Here is a 14,924-nt window from a genome sequence, read left to right as displayed (position 1 = left end):
TTTAGATCTGAATCTAGAGAGAGAATTACTCTTCCTCTAGTTTCTCTTTACATTCATAGTTTATTGCTTTTGCCTTCGGATATTGAAGAGTCATCACCTCCTTTGAAGATACTATTCTAGTTTGTTTCCTTACTTTCTCTTTTATTTATTCCATATTCTTAATTCTTGTTTAGAGTGGTAATTAGATTATTTTCATGGATTGTTAATGCAAACGATTACTTTTACTTTTAATTAATTTTGAATCTCTATTTTATTTAAATTATTATGTCTTTTTTCTATTCCAAACTCCCAATAACAAAGATAATATCCATGTCAATAGAGTAGATTCCCTACTTGACATGGAGGTTGATTAAAAGGAGACACTTGAGTTAGAATGCTCAAGTGGTTAGTTAAATTGGAAGTTGTTGGCTAATTCTGTATTTACTAATGCCAGACCTTCCTAAGGGAGAGGACTAGGATTTGCGAATAAGAGTTAGCTCAATCACTTGACTTTTCTTTATTTAGTAAGGGTTAACTAAGTGAAAATAGCAACCTCTTTATACTACACTTGAGAGAATTCCAACAAGGATAGAACTTCCAATTAATCATTCCCCCAGTCAAGGCTTTCTTTTATTTTGAATAATATAAATTCCTTTTAATTTTCATTGCACTTAATTATAATTTTTATTTTCTGTCATTCAACTCTCAAAATTCTCGGAAAACTCCTGATTAATAACTTAGCACCCTTTCTTGCAACTCGTTGGGAGACGACTGATGAGAGGAACTTTTGCGTGGTCTAGAAATTTGCGGATAAATCCTCGTTGCAAGTATAGTTTCTAAACCTTCAAAAGTCCTTTCATACAAACTTTTTGGTTGTCACAAGTAACAAACCCCTAAATAAATTGATAACCGAAGTATTCAAACCTCGGGTCGTCTTCTCAAGGAACTGCAGGGAAGTATGTTCTTATTATTGGTTATGGAGATTGTAAATTAGGGGTTTCAAGAATGAGGAACAAATATGACAAATAATTTAAATGGCAATTAAAAATAAATAAATAACTGTAAAATAAACTTTTGGTAAGGTATGAGAAATTGGAAGTCCAGACTTAGTTATCCTTATCAATAATAATGAAGGTTGAATCTTAATTCCACTTAGTTGACCCTTACTAAAGCAAAGGAAAGTCAAGGGACTAATTAGTTTGATCCTCGAATCCTATTTATTTCCTAAGAAAAGGTTGGGATTATTGAGGTTCAATTCGATTAGCAAAGATAACAGTTATCAATTATATTGAGCTAAGATAACTCCTGAGTTACTGATTTCTTAACAAGACCAAAAGGGAAAAAGTAAATTTGCTGGAATAAAAATGTCTTCAGATTGAAAGCAATGGTGACATAAATAAAAGAAAGCAATAGTAAACTGAAATACCTCAAATAACATTAATTCAAATAATCTGGAACATATAAGAATTCATAAATTAAATGGCAAAAGTGAAAAATCAACTAAAGTAATGGAATGAATAAAAGTGAAAGGGAAGCTTAAAGTAAAGGAACATTAAACCTGGGATCGAGAGTCACTCCTAAAACTAAGAGAAGTCCTAAATCCTAAGAGAGAAAGGAGAGAACCTCTCTCAAAACTAAATCTAAATCATGAGAAGTAACTAAATTGGCGAGCTCCCTTTGAATGGGTGCATTCCCACACTTTATAATCTCTAATCTATGCCTTCTGGACTTGGATTTGGGCCAAAAAGGGCTTCAGAAATTGCTGGGAGTGTTTTCTGCAATTTCTGGTGTGTGGCCTCTGTCACGCATCCGCGTGGGTCACGCGGTCGCGTCATTCGGAGCTTTTCTTGTCACGTGGTCGCGTCAGTCATGCGGCCACGTCATATGTGTTTTTCTTAAGGCGCGCGGTCGTGTCAGTCATGCGGCCGCGTCGCTGTTGATTCGCGCTTGGCATGCGTCCGCGTCGCCCATGCGGTCGTGTGGATGCCAGTTTCTCCAAAACTCCGTTTTGTGCTTTCCTTCCATTTTTTGTATGTTTCCTTTCCATCCTTTGAGTCATTCCTGCCTTAGAAGATCTGAAACTACTCAACACACTAATCATGGCATCGAATGATAATAAGGGTAATTAAAATAATTAATTTTTTAAGCATAGGAAACATGTTTTTCACATACATCACATAATAAGGAAGGGAAAGTAAAACCATGCAATTAATATGAATAAGTGGGTGAAGGATTGAATAAATCACTCAATTTAAGCACAAAATATATCATAAAATATGGGTTTATCAACGACCTGGGACTCATACTCCCAGCATTTTTATTTTAAACTTTGTGACACCTTTCTAAATTGGTGAGGCAGATTTTAGCTGGTTAAGAGCTATACTCACAATGCTGTTCTTATATTACAATCTTTTAATTGGCCTAATTTCTGCCATGCACCAATTTTTGGTGCCGTTGCCGGAGAGTTGTAATTGTGTGCTAAATTATTAATTAGTGTATATATTTTATTTTATTTGCGTATTTTATTTTACTTTTTTACCATGAGCTATATGTTTCTCTCATTGAATGACGCGTTCGTTGCCTGATCCGAGCTTAGCTGCATTTGATCCTGAAATTGAAATAACTATTTCACGTATTAGGTGAGCTCGACGTCGGTTAGCCTCTGAGGGTGGTGAAGTGATTGTTATCGATTCACCAGTCTCATCTGAGGGCGAATATGAACCATCATCTGAGAGCAAAACAAGCTCCTTTACTACTGATTCAGTTGATTCACGTGCAGATAACATGGCAGCACCTAGAAGGATTACTCTTCAAGAAGCTGGAGCCCCAGATTTTACACTGTAGCCGTATCAAGTGCATCATCCAACTCTGGCTACAGATTTTGAGCTGAAGAGTGCATTAATCAACTTGATGCCCAAATTTCATGGCTTACCTGCTCAGGAGCCTATCAAGCACCTAAGGGATTTCCAGACAGCCTGTTCTACTGTTGGGCGTCATGGTGCGAATGAAACTTCTATTCTGTTAACCGCCTTCCCGTTTTCTCTTGAGGGAAAGGCGAGGGAGTGGTACTACTCCCAACCTGAAGCAACTGTTACCAACTGGGATACGCTCAGGAGAGAATTCTTGGAAAAATACTTTCCAGCTGAAGTCACAGATAGATTGAGAAAAGAGATCTCTTGCATTATTCAAGGAGAATCAGAGACTCTCTATGAGTACTGGAAGCGCTTTAAGAACCTTCTAGACGCATGCCTCCATCACATGATTGACAAGCTAGTGTTAATTAGCTACTTCACTCAAGGCATGAAGCCTCGGGACAAAACCACACTAGATGGTGCCAGTAATGGTTCTCTGAAGAAGTACAAGATCGCAAATGAAGCATGGCAACTGATCAGTGACTTAGATGAGTCTACTAGGAATCACAGGCACAGGAGCAGCCACTCAAAAGCTGTTGCAGAAGTTTCCTCTAGCACTGAGACTACTGCTCTTACACAGAGTATATGTGAAATGACCAACCTATTGAAACAAATGCAGTTGAACCAACAACAACAAGCTTAGCCTTCCCCACCACAACAAATTTAACAGTTAGTTCCCCAAAGAGTATGCGGAATCTGTGTTGATTATAGTCATTATAATGATGAATGCCCGCAGCTCCAACAAGAAGACAACACTGTGGTAGCTACTCATAACTTCTATGACCACCCGAATCAAGGATACAATCAACAAGGAGACAACTACAACCAAGGTGGGAACTATAACCAAGGATGGCAGGACAACTCCAACCAAGGTTGGAGAGATAATTCCAACCATGGCTGGAGGGATAACTATAACAGAGGAGGCAGAGATAATAATGGAAACCAGAGGTGGAATAACAACAACAGATAGTAGAATCAGAACCAGTCCTACAGAGCACCTCACCTGAGACAGTCACAAGGATCCCAGCACAACCAACAACAGGTCCCACAAATCACTTATCCTACTTCCTCATCAAATGACGAGATGCTTCGTTCTCTTGCACAAGGACAACAAGACATGCAGACTATACTGAACTATACTCTAAACGGTCTGAATGTCACTTTACAAGCTCTCGCCGCCCGGATAGATTCATTACCTACTTCCACTAACCAACCTTTAAGCTCCAGTGTAATTCCTTCTCAACCCTTACCTAATCCCAAGGGTAGCATCAATGCCATCACTTTGAGGTCCGGAACCACATTGCAAGAGAGGAACCAAGAGGCGCCAAGCGCACTAGAACACACTCCAGCCGAGGATATGGTAGAAGTAGAAGATGCTGAAGAGGAAGAGAAAGTACAAGACAAGGTTGAAGAAGAACTAGCTCAGCAAAAGAATGGAGCACCAAAGGATGCAGAAGCTATAAATGGCGCCATTCATATCCCATTTCCACACCTTGCAAGGAAGTCCAGAAAGCAGACAGAACTTGATCCCAAAATAGTAGAAATTTTCAAAAAGATTGAGGTAAATGTTCCCCATTTTGATGTTATTCAGCAAGTACCTAAATATGCACAGTTTCTAAAAGATTTATGCATACATAAAGATAAAATTAATGAATTAGAAACTATTCCTTTAGGTAGTTCTATATCTGCTTTAATGGGAGGTATACCTGAAAAATGTAGTGATCCAAGTCCATGTATGGTAAACTGTACCATTGGAGGTGTAATATTTTTTGATTGCATGTGCGATTTAGGAGCATGTATTAGTATAAGGCCATTGTCTATATATGATAACTTGAAGCTCCCTCCCTTATAAAGGTCGGCAGCTCGTTTTGTGTTAGCAGATAAAAAAATTATTACAGTAGTTGGAATTGCTGAAGATGTATTGGTGAGCATTAAGGGGCTCATATTTTCCATTGACTTCTATATCCTGGAAATGCCCCCTAATGACTCAGGAAGACCATCATCAATCCTGCTTGGAAGACCATTCCTGAAGACTTCAAAGTTCAAGCTGGATGCATTCTCAGGAACTTATTCCTTTGAGATAGATGGCAGAACAGTGAGTTTCAGTTTAAATGAAGCTATGAAGCACCCTTCGGAAGATCATTCTATCTTCCAGTGCGACATCATTGATGAAACTGTAGTTGAAGTTCACCAAGAAGAAGTAGAAGAGAAACACATGGAGCAAGGTCCAAGTGTGGGGACACCCTCTGAACACAATGAGGACACTTTGCCATTATTATTAGCCCCGGATGATCCAGAGCCTATCCAAGAGAAGAAATCAGAATTGAAGCCCCTTCCTCCATACCTCAAGTATGCTTACCTTGAGGATAATCAGAAGTTCCCAGTTATCATTGCAAGAAAACTCACTTCTCAACAAGAGGAGCAGCTACTTAGTGTGCTGAGAAAACATAAGAAGGCAATTGGGTGGAGCTTGGCAGATATAGTAGGCATCAGCCCTCAAGTCTGTGAGCACAGAATATACTTAGAAGAGGAATCAAAACCCGTCCGTCAAGCCCAAAGAAAATTGAATCCCACCATCTTAGAAGTTGTCAAGAAGGAAGTGACAAGGCTACTTGAAGCAGATATTATCTATCCCATCTCAGATAGTGAATGGGTCAGTCCAGTACAAGTGGTGCCTAAGAAGTCTGGAGTCACAACAGTAAAAAATGAGCATGGAGAGCTCCTAACAACTAGAGTGCAGAATTCATGGAGGGTTTGCATTGACTATAGGCGTCTCAACCAAGCTACTCGCAAGGATCACTACCCCTTGCGATTCATTGACCAGATGCTTGATTGCCTGTCAGGTAAATCCCATTATTGCTTTTTAGATGGTTATACAGGCTATTTTCAAATTCATATAGCTCCTGAAGATTAGGAGAAGACTACTTTTACATGTCCCTTTGGAACGTATGCATATAAGAGGATGCCTTTTGGCTTATGTAATGCACCGGCTACTTTCCAAAGATGCATGATGAGTATCTTTTCAAATCTTATTGAGAACTGTATGGAAGTATTTATGGATAATTTTAGCGTATATGGTGATTCGTTTAACCTTTGCTTGGATAGTTTAGCTAGAGTTTTAGACAGGTGTGTTAGTTCAAACCTTGTATTGAATTTTGAAAAATGTCACTTTATGGTAAAACAAGAGATTGTTCTAGGACATGTTGTTTCTAATATGGGTATTTCTGTAGATCCAGCAAAGGTGGATGTCATTTCTATTTTACCTTACCCCTCCTCCGTGAGGGAAGTCCATTCGTTCCTTGGCCATGCAGGTTTTTACAGGAGATTCATTAAGGACTTCAGTAAGGTAGCATCACCTTTATCCAGACTGTTGCAGAAAAATATTGAGTTTGAGTTCAGTGAGGATTACATGCAAGCATTTGATAAGCTGAAGATCGCCCTGACTCAAGCTCCAATTGTGAGAGGACTAGACTGGCGCTAGCCATTTGAGATTATGTGTGATGCCTCCAACGATGCAGTAGGAGCGATGCTGGCTCAGCGTGAAGGTAAGGATTTTTTCGTAATTGCTTATGCATCTAAGACCTTAGATGCTGCTCAGTCTAATTACACTACTACTGAAAAAGAGCTTCTTGCTATTGTTTTTGCTCTGGATAAATTTTGAGTCTATTTACTTGGTACTAAGGTAGTAGTATACTCAGACCATGCAGCTCTAAAATATTTATTAGCTAAAGAAAGTCCAAACCAAGGTTGATACGTTGGATACTGCTGCTACAAGAATTTGATTTAGAAATTAAGGATAGGAGTGGTAACCAGAATTTAGTGGCAGACCACTTGAGTCGCCTTGAGCACATTAAGGATGACTCCACTCCAATCAATGATGCGTTTCCATTTGATAGTTTGCATGCAGTATTTGAAGTAGTTCCTTGGTATGCACCTATAGCTAATTATCTAGTTAGCCATACTTTTCCTCCAAATTTTACTAAGCATCAAAGGGACAAGATGAAAAGCGAGTCTAAATACTATATATGGGATGACCCATATTTATGGAGGTATGGAGCTGACCAGGTAATTAGAAGGTGTGTACCTCAAACAGAATTTCAGTCCATTTTAGAGGCCTGCCACTCCTCTGAGAGTGGGGGGCATTTTGGCCCTCAAAGAACAGCTAAAAAAATCTTAGACTATGGATTCTGGTGGCCTACTCTTTTTAAAGATGTTGCTGAATTTTGTAAATCCTATTTCACATGCCAAAGGTTTGGTAATATATCCAAGAGGGATGAGATGCCTCAACAGATTATGCTTTTCTATGAAATTTTTGATGTTTGGGACATTGACTTCATGGGACCATTTCCAAACTCTAATGGTTACCTTTATATACTGTTAGCTGTAGATTATGTTTCTAAATGGGTGGAAGCAATTCCTACCCGTACTGATGATGCTAACACTGTTGTTTCCTTTGTTAGAAACCATATTATCTGTCGCTTTGGATCACCACGAGCAATCGTGAGTGATCAAGGCACTCACTTTTGTAACAGGAGACTAACAGGATTACTGAAGAAGCATGGGATTGTTCACAAAGTAGCAACAGCTTATCATCCCTAGACCAATGGACAAGCAGAAGTGCCAGACTATAAGATGCACTCTGGGAATATTGAACAGCATACAAGACACCCATTGGTATAAGTCCTTTCCACTTAGTGTACGGAAAGGCTTGCCACCTTCCAGTAGAGGTGGAACACAAGGCTTTCTGGGCTGTGAGGGAGTGCAACATGAATTTTGAAGAAGCTGGTGCTGAAAGGAAGTTGCAACTAGCAGAATTAGAGAACCTTTGCCTAGAAGCATATGACAACTCTAGGCGATACAAAGAGAAGATGAAGGCTGTCCATGACAAGCACATAAAAAGGAGAGAATTTAGACCAGGAGAATTAGTTCTTCTTTATAACTCCAGACTACGGCTTATGCCAGGCAAACTAAGATCAAGATGGGAAGGTCCCTACAGAGTAGAGAAGGTAAAGCCATACGGAGTTTTTCACCTGCGTCATCCTTCTAGTTCAAAATTCATCAAGGTCAATGGACATCGCCTAAAACTTTATCATGGAGAAAAGATTAAGGATCACAAAGAGCTAGATGTCTTCCTCTTAGAAGACCCACCAACAGAAGTAGAATGAGCTTGAAGACCGTCCAACTTAAGGACGTAAAAAGCAAAGTGCTAGGTGGGAGACAACCTACCATACTATGATCGTTCTGTTTCAGTCTTAGTTTTGTTTCATTTTATTTTACTTTATTTTCTTAAGTGACTCTTCTCATAATCTCTGCATATAGCCTGCATTTGCATTTGCATTCTGCATATAAAAAAATTTTTTGCACGCGAAGCGCAAGCGTCGCTGACGCGTCCGCGTCATAGGTGCATTCGAAACAAGGAAGAAAAGAAGCAGAGAGTTACGCGGGAGTGTGGCTGGAGGTGTGCCTTAGGCACAAACATGCCCACGCGAATGCATCCCTGATGCGTCCGCGTCATTTGAAAAAAATAGCCTCCCACGCGTACATGTCGACCATGCGCACGCGTGACCCTGCGAAATCAACGTAAAGAGGTGTATGGCAGAGAGTTATGATGGAGTGGGGCTGGAATGGTGCTAGAAGCACAAGCCTTATCACGCGAACGCGTGCCCCATGCGTCTGCGTCATTTTTCAAAAAGAGGCCATTCACGCTTGCGCGTTACCCACGCGCACGCGTCACCCAGAATTTTTGCAATATGAGAACAAAACAGAGAGTTGTGCGTGCACGAGGCTACACTCGCGCCAATAGTATAAATCAGGTCACGCGTGCGCGTCACCCACGCGATCGCGTCACCTGAAAATATCACAAACCACGGAAATGCGTGACCCACGCGTCCGCGTCACTTGAACATAGCGCTAATCACGCGAACGCGTGCACCATGCATCCGCGTCGCCTGCGCCGCACAGCTTATCCAGATCAGCGCCAGATATTTTATCTTTTGTTCCCCAATCCTAATCTTTTCTTTTCCTTCTTATTTCTTTCTTCTTTCTTCTTTATTCTTTATTCTTTATTCTTTATTCTTTCTTACTTTTTACCTTTTTTTCCCCTCTTTTTCACATCCATTATCAAGGTTCTTTTCTTTTCTTCTTTCTTTTTTACTTTTCCATTATTATTATTATTATTATTATTATTATTATTATTATTATTTTTTTTTTATTTTTTTTTTATGTTTTCTTCTTCTTTTAATTTTTACTTTCATACTCTATGTTTCCTTTTTCTTTCTTTTTCTTTTTATATTATTTTAATTGATGTTAGAAATTTACTTGGGTGATTGTTTTCTTCTATATTTTGCTTGTGAGTTATTAAGGAATTGTTTGACAATTAATATTACTTCTTAAGGGTTGTTTGCATGTTCAAATTCAATACTTTTAATAACATATTTACCATGCATGCTAAGTGTTTGTGAAAAAGTCCCTATGGCATTGTGCACTATTTTTAAATTATTCTACTACTCTAGTGCCTGTTTTTCACAAAACTCCTTTTCATATATTATTGATTGAATATAATTGTCAATACAAACAGGTTGTTAGTTTGAAAGAGTTGATAATCAAATTGGACAATTAATGCTTGATCTATGCTACTCATGCCTTTGCCAGCATGCCAATAAACATCTTGCATCTTATTGCCACAACATGCACTTGCTATATTTCTATTTATGAACTTTTCACATGGATTCGCGACCATGTGTTAACGACATCCTTCTTTACCGTGCATTGATTATCACTTGTACTATCTTCTTCCTTGCTTGAACCCTTAGCTTTACATGTTACCTTCTCTTCCCTTTTCAGGATGGCCATCAAAAAGGGTAAAGAGAAAGCTACTCACAAACCACCGGCAAGGAAAGGAACAAAAAGAGAACTAGCTGCAGAGCCATCTTCAACAACAGTAAAGCCCTCAACAAAGAGAATCAAGAGGATCATCAAGGTCGATCAAAAAGAAAAAACCTTTCCAGCAAAGGACACTGCGCAGTTCACTAACCGCTACTGTGAGCAGATGTTTTCCATCCTGGCTGAAAGGAACTATAACAATGAGTACCTTCTCATCCTCCCAACCCACATTATTGAATTTGTTGAGTCCCACATTGAGCAAAGACAATGGGGATTCCTACGGAGACAGCCACGGCAGGTTAACCTTTCATGGGTAGTTGAATTCTACTCCAATTTTCACATGCCAACCATGCAGTCTGTCTATGTCCGTCAGAAGCAAGTTCCCATAACTGAAGTGGCCATTCAACGAGCTTTAGATCTTTCCCCTACTCCAGAAGGATTGGACGCATTCCAAGAAGCCTCATTCAAACGCCAGACATACCAATTTAACTGGGACACCGTTCTCAGAGTTATAGCATAACCTGGCAGCAAATGGATCTATGGATACCATCGATCCCGACCTAAGAGTATATTGGCTTCAGCACTCACCTTGGAGGCTCGAGTATGGGCACAGATCATGTCCCATTACATTTTTCTAAGCACTCACGAGTCCTCCTTCACTGCAGCATGGCTGTTTTACTCTGGTGTATCCTTACAGACCAGCCTCTCAATTTACCAAGACACATCCGGAATACTATGGGACACGTACAGATTACGGGCAACCTACCTTTTTCCGCCTTAGTTTCAGATCTAGTCTCAGCAGCCGGAGTCTCCTATAGAGCTGGGGACACCAAGGCCATGATTCCACAATGGGAAGTATATCAGACCTCCAGCAACCACTATCAACCGGAGCACAGAACCAACGGAAGATATCCCTTCTCCTACCACATCACAAGCACCTTCAATAAACCAACTGCTCCATCAGATACTTGAGAGATTGGACCGGCTTGACCGGCAAGGAAAGTGATGAGCGGATAATTTATACACTTTTTGGCATTATTTTTAGTATGTTTTTAGTAGGATCCAGTTACTTTTAGGGATGTTTTTATTAGTTTTTATGTTAAATTCACATTTCTGGACTTTACTATGAGTTTGTGTGTTTTTCTGTGATTTCAGGTATTTTCTGGCTGAAATTGAGGGACTTGAGCAAAAATAAGATTCAGAGGTTGAAGAAGGACTGCTGATGCTGTTGGATTCTGACCTCCCTGCACTCAAAATGGATTTTCTGGAGCTATAGAACTCAAAATAGCGCACTTTCCAATTGCGTTGGAAAGTAGACATCCAGGGCTTTCCAGCAATATATAATAGTCCATACTTTCCAAAAGGGCGTTGAACGCCAATTCTACGCTGCAATCTGGAGTTAAACGCCAGAAACACGTCACGAACCAGAGTTGAACGCCAAAAACATGTTACAACTTGGCGTTCAACTCTAGAAGAAGCCTCTGCACGTGTAAACTTCAAGCTCAGCCCAAGCACACACCAAGTGGGCCCCGGAAGTGGATTTATGCATCAATTACTTACTTCTGTAAACCATAGTAGCTAGTTTAGTATAAATAGGACTTTTTACTATTGTATTGACATCCTGAGTTACATCTTCGGATCATTTTTAGTCTTGGTTACTCCAGTTCCCCTCTAGGGCTGAGACCAATGAACTCCATTATCACTTATGTATTCTCAAACGGTAGAGTTTCTACACTCTATAGATTAAGGTGTGGAGTTCTGCTGTTCCTCATGATTTAATGCAAAGTACTACTGTTTTTCTATTCAATTCAACTTATTCCGCTTCTAAGATATCCATTTGTTCCCAAGAACATGATGAATGTGATGACTATGTGACGCTCATCATCATTCTCACTTATGAACGCGTGCCTAACAAACACTTCCGTTCTACATGCAAACAAGCTAGAATGAATATCTCTTAGATATCTAATACAGGGGACCGAGTCCGAGTTATTAGTATCTTTGTGGTATAAGTTAGAACCCATGGATGGCCATTCCTGAGATCCGAAAAGTCTAAACCTTGTCTGTGGTATTCTGAGTAGGATCTGGGAAGGGATGGCTGTGACGAACTTCAAACTCGCGAGTGCTGGGCGTAGTGACAGACGCAAAAGGAGGGTGAATCCTATTCCAGCATGATCGAGAACCTCCAGATGATTAGCCATGCCGTGACAGAGCATTTGGACCATTTTCGCAGAGAGGATGGGATGTAGCCATTGACAACGGTGATGCCCTTACAGAAAGCTTGCCATGGAAAGGAGTAGGAATGATTGGATGAAGACAGCAGGAAAGCAGAGGTTCAGAGGAACGAAAGCATCTCTATACGCTTATCTGAAATTCTCACCAATGATTTACATAAGTATTTCTATCTTTATTTTCTGTTTATTTATTATTATTATTCGAAAACTCCATAACCATTTGATATCTTCCTGACTGAGATTTACAAGATGACCATAGCTTGCTTCATACCAACAATCTCCGTGGGATCGACCCTTACTCACGTAAGGTTTTATTACTTGGACGACCCAGTGCACTTGCTGGTTAGTTGTATCGAAGTTGTGACAAATTATGAATTAAGATTAGAGCAACAAGTTTTTGGAGCCATTACCAGGGATCACAATTTCGTGCACCAAGTTTTTGAATGCCAGAACAAGCACCAATTCGGCGTTTAAACGCCAGAATTGCATGCAAAGGCATTTTACATGCCTAATTGGTGCAGGGATGCAATTCCTTGACACCTCAGGATCTGTGGACTCCACATGATCATCTCAGCATCTGTGGACCCCACAGGATCCCCACCTACCTCCACTCATACTCTTCCCTCTTCTCAATGTTCATCCTCTCTTCCCAATAAACACCCTTCCCCAAAACACTTCACCAATCACCTCAAGCTCTCTTCCCTATCACCTATTCACCACTCACATCCATCCACTCTTCCCCATAAACCTACCTCATAAACCCCACCTACCTTCAAAATTCAAAATCACTTTCCCACCCAATCCCACCCCATATGGCCGAACCCTAACCCCTCTCCCTCCACTATATAAACCCTTCCATTCTTCTTCATTTTCACACAACATAACCCTCTCTTCCCCTTCTTGGCCGAAACACAACCTTCTCCCCCTCTCCTCCATTTCTTCTTCTTCTTCATCTTTTCTTTCTTCTCTTGCTCGAGGGCGAGCAATATTCTAAGTTTGGTGTGGTAAAAGCATAAAGCTTTTTGTTTTTCCATTACCATTGATGGCACCTAAGACCAGAGAATCCTCTAGAAAAGGGAAAGGAAAGACAAAAGCTTCCACCTTCGAGTCATGGAAGATGGAAAGATTCATCTCCAAAGCCCATCAAGACCACTTCTATGATGTTGTGGCCAAGAAGAAGGTGATCCCCGAGGTCCCTTTCAAACTCAAGAAAAATGAGTATCCAGAGATCCGACATGAGATCCATAGAAGAGGTTGGGAAGTTCTAACAAACCCCATCCAACAAGTCGGAATTCTAATGGTTCAAGAGTTTTATGCTAATGCATAGATCACTAGGAACCATGATCAAAGTAAGAACCTGAACCCAAATAATTATCTCACCATGGTTCGGGGGAAATACTTAGATTTTAGTCCAGAAAATGTGAGGTTGGCGTTCAACTTGCCAATGATGGAAGAGAACGCACGCCCCTACACAAGGAGAGTCAACTTTGATCAAAGGTTGGACCAAGTCCTCATGGACATATGTGTGGAAGGAGCTCAATGGAAGATTGACTCAAAAGGCAAACCGGTTCAACTGAGAAGACTGGACCTTAAGCCTGTAGCTAGAGGATGGTTGGAGTTCATTCAACGCTCAATCATTCCCACTAGCAACCGGTCTGAAGTTACTATAGACCAGTCCATCATGATCCATAGCATCATGATTGGAGAAGAGGTGGAGGTTCATGACATTATACCTCAAGAACTCTACAAGGTGGCTGACAAGTCCTCCACTATGGCAATGTTAGCTTTTTCCCACCTCATTTGCCATCTATGCAACTCAGCTGGGATTGACATAGAGGGAGATATCCTCATTGATGAGGATAAGCCTATCACTAAGAAAAGGATGGAGCAAACAAGAGAGCCTATTCATGGATCTCAAGAGACGCATGAAGAAGCTCATCACCAAGAAATCCCTGAGATGCCTCAAGGGATGCACTTTCCTCTACAGAACTTTTAGGAGCAAATCAACACCTCCCTAGGGGAACTGAGTTCCAACATGGAACAACTAAGGGTGGAACATCAAGAGCACTCCATCATCCTTCATGAAATTAGATAAGATCAAAGAGCAATGAGGGAGCAGCAACAAAGACAAGGAAGAGACACAGAAGAGCTCAAGAACATCATTGGTACCTCAAGAAGAAAACGCCACCATCACTAAGGTGGACTCATTCCTTGTTCTTAAATTTTCTATTTTTCGTTTTCTTTATGTTAAGTGCTTATCTATGTTAGTGTCTTATTACATGATCATTAGTATGTAGTAACTTTGTCTTAAAGTTATGAATGTCCTATGAATCCATCACCTCTCTTAAATGAAAAATGTTTTTAATTCAAAAGAACAAGAAGTACATGAGTTTCGAATTTATCCTTGAACTTAGTTTAATTATATTGATGTGGTGACAATACTTTTTGTTTTCTGAATGAATGCTTGAACAGTGCATATGTCGTTTGAAGTTGTTGTTTAAGAATGTTAAATATGTTGGCTCTTGAAAGAACGATGAACAGGAGACATGTTATTTGATAATCTGAAAAATCATAAAAATGATTCTTGAAGCAAGAAAAAGCAGTGAATACAAAGCTTGCAGAAAAAAAAATGGCGAAAAAAATAGAAAAAGAAAAAGCAAGCAGAAAAAGCCAAAAGCTCTTAAAATCAAAAGGCAAGAGCAAAAAGCCAATAGCCCTTAAAACCAAAAGGCAAGGGTAAATAAAAAAGATCCCAAGGCTTTGAGCATCAGTGGATAGGAGGGCCTAAAGGAATAAAATCCTGGCCTAAGCGGCTAAACCAAGCTGTCCCTAACCATGTACTTGTGGCGTGAAGGTGTCAAGTGAAAACTTGAGACTGAGCAGTTAAAGTCAAGGTCCAAAGAAAAAGAAAGAGTGT

General features: G+C 40.1%; 1 non-coding gene across 1 annotated transcript; it reads right to left on the bottom strand.

Moving 5' to 3' along the window:
• Nucleotides 1-3,135: 3,135 nt before the first annotated feature.
• On the bottom strand, nucleotides 3,136-3,239 carry LOC112746301 (small nucleolar RNA R71). The gene has a single exon (XR_003174192.1). It is a non-coding gene; the product is annotated as a small nucleolar RNA R71 (small nucleolar RNA).
• Between the last annotated feature and the right edge of the window lie 11,685 nt (nucleotides 3,240-14,924).

Source organism: Arachis hypogaea, chromosome 14 (genome assembly GCF_003086295.3).
Source record: "Arachis hypogaea cultivar Tifrunner chromosome 14, arahy.Tifrunner.gnm2.J5K5, whole genome shotgun sequence".
NCBI classification, from domain to species: domain Eukaryota; kingdom Viridiplantae; phylum Streptophyta; class Magnoliopsida; order Fabales; family Fabaceae; genus Arachis; species Arachis hypogaea.
The sequence above is the reverse complement of the archived record's forward strand: the minus strand, read 5'-3'. Positions and strand labels throughout refer to the sequence as shown.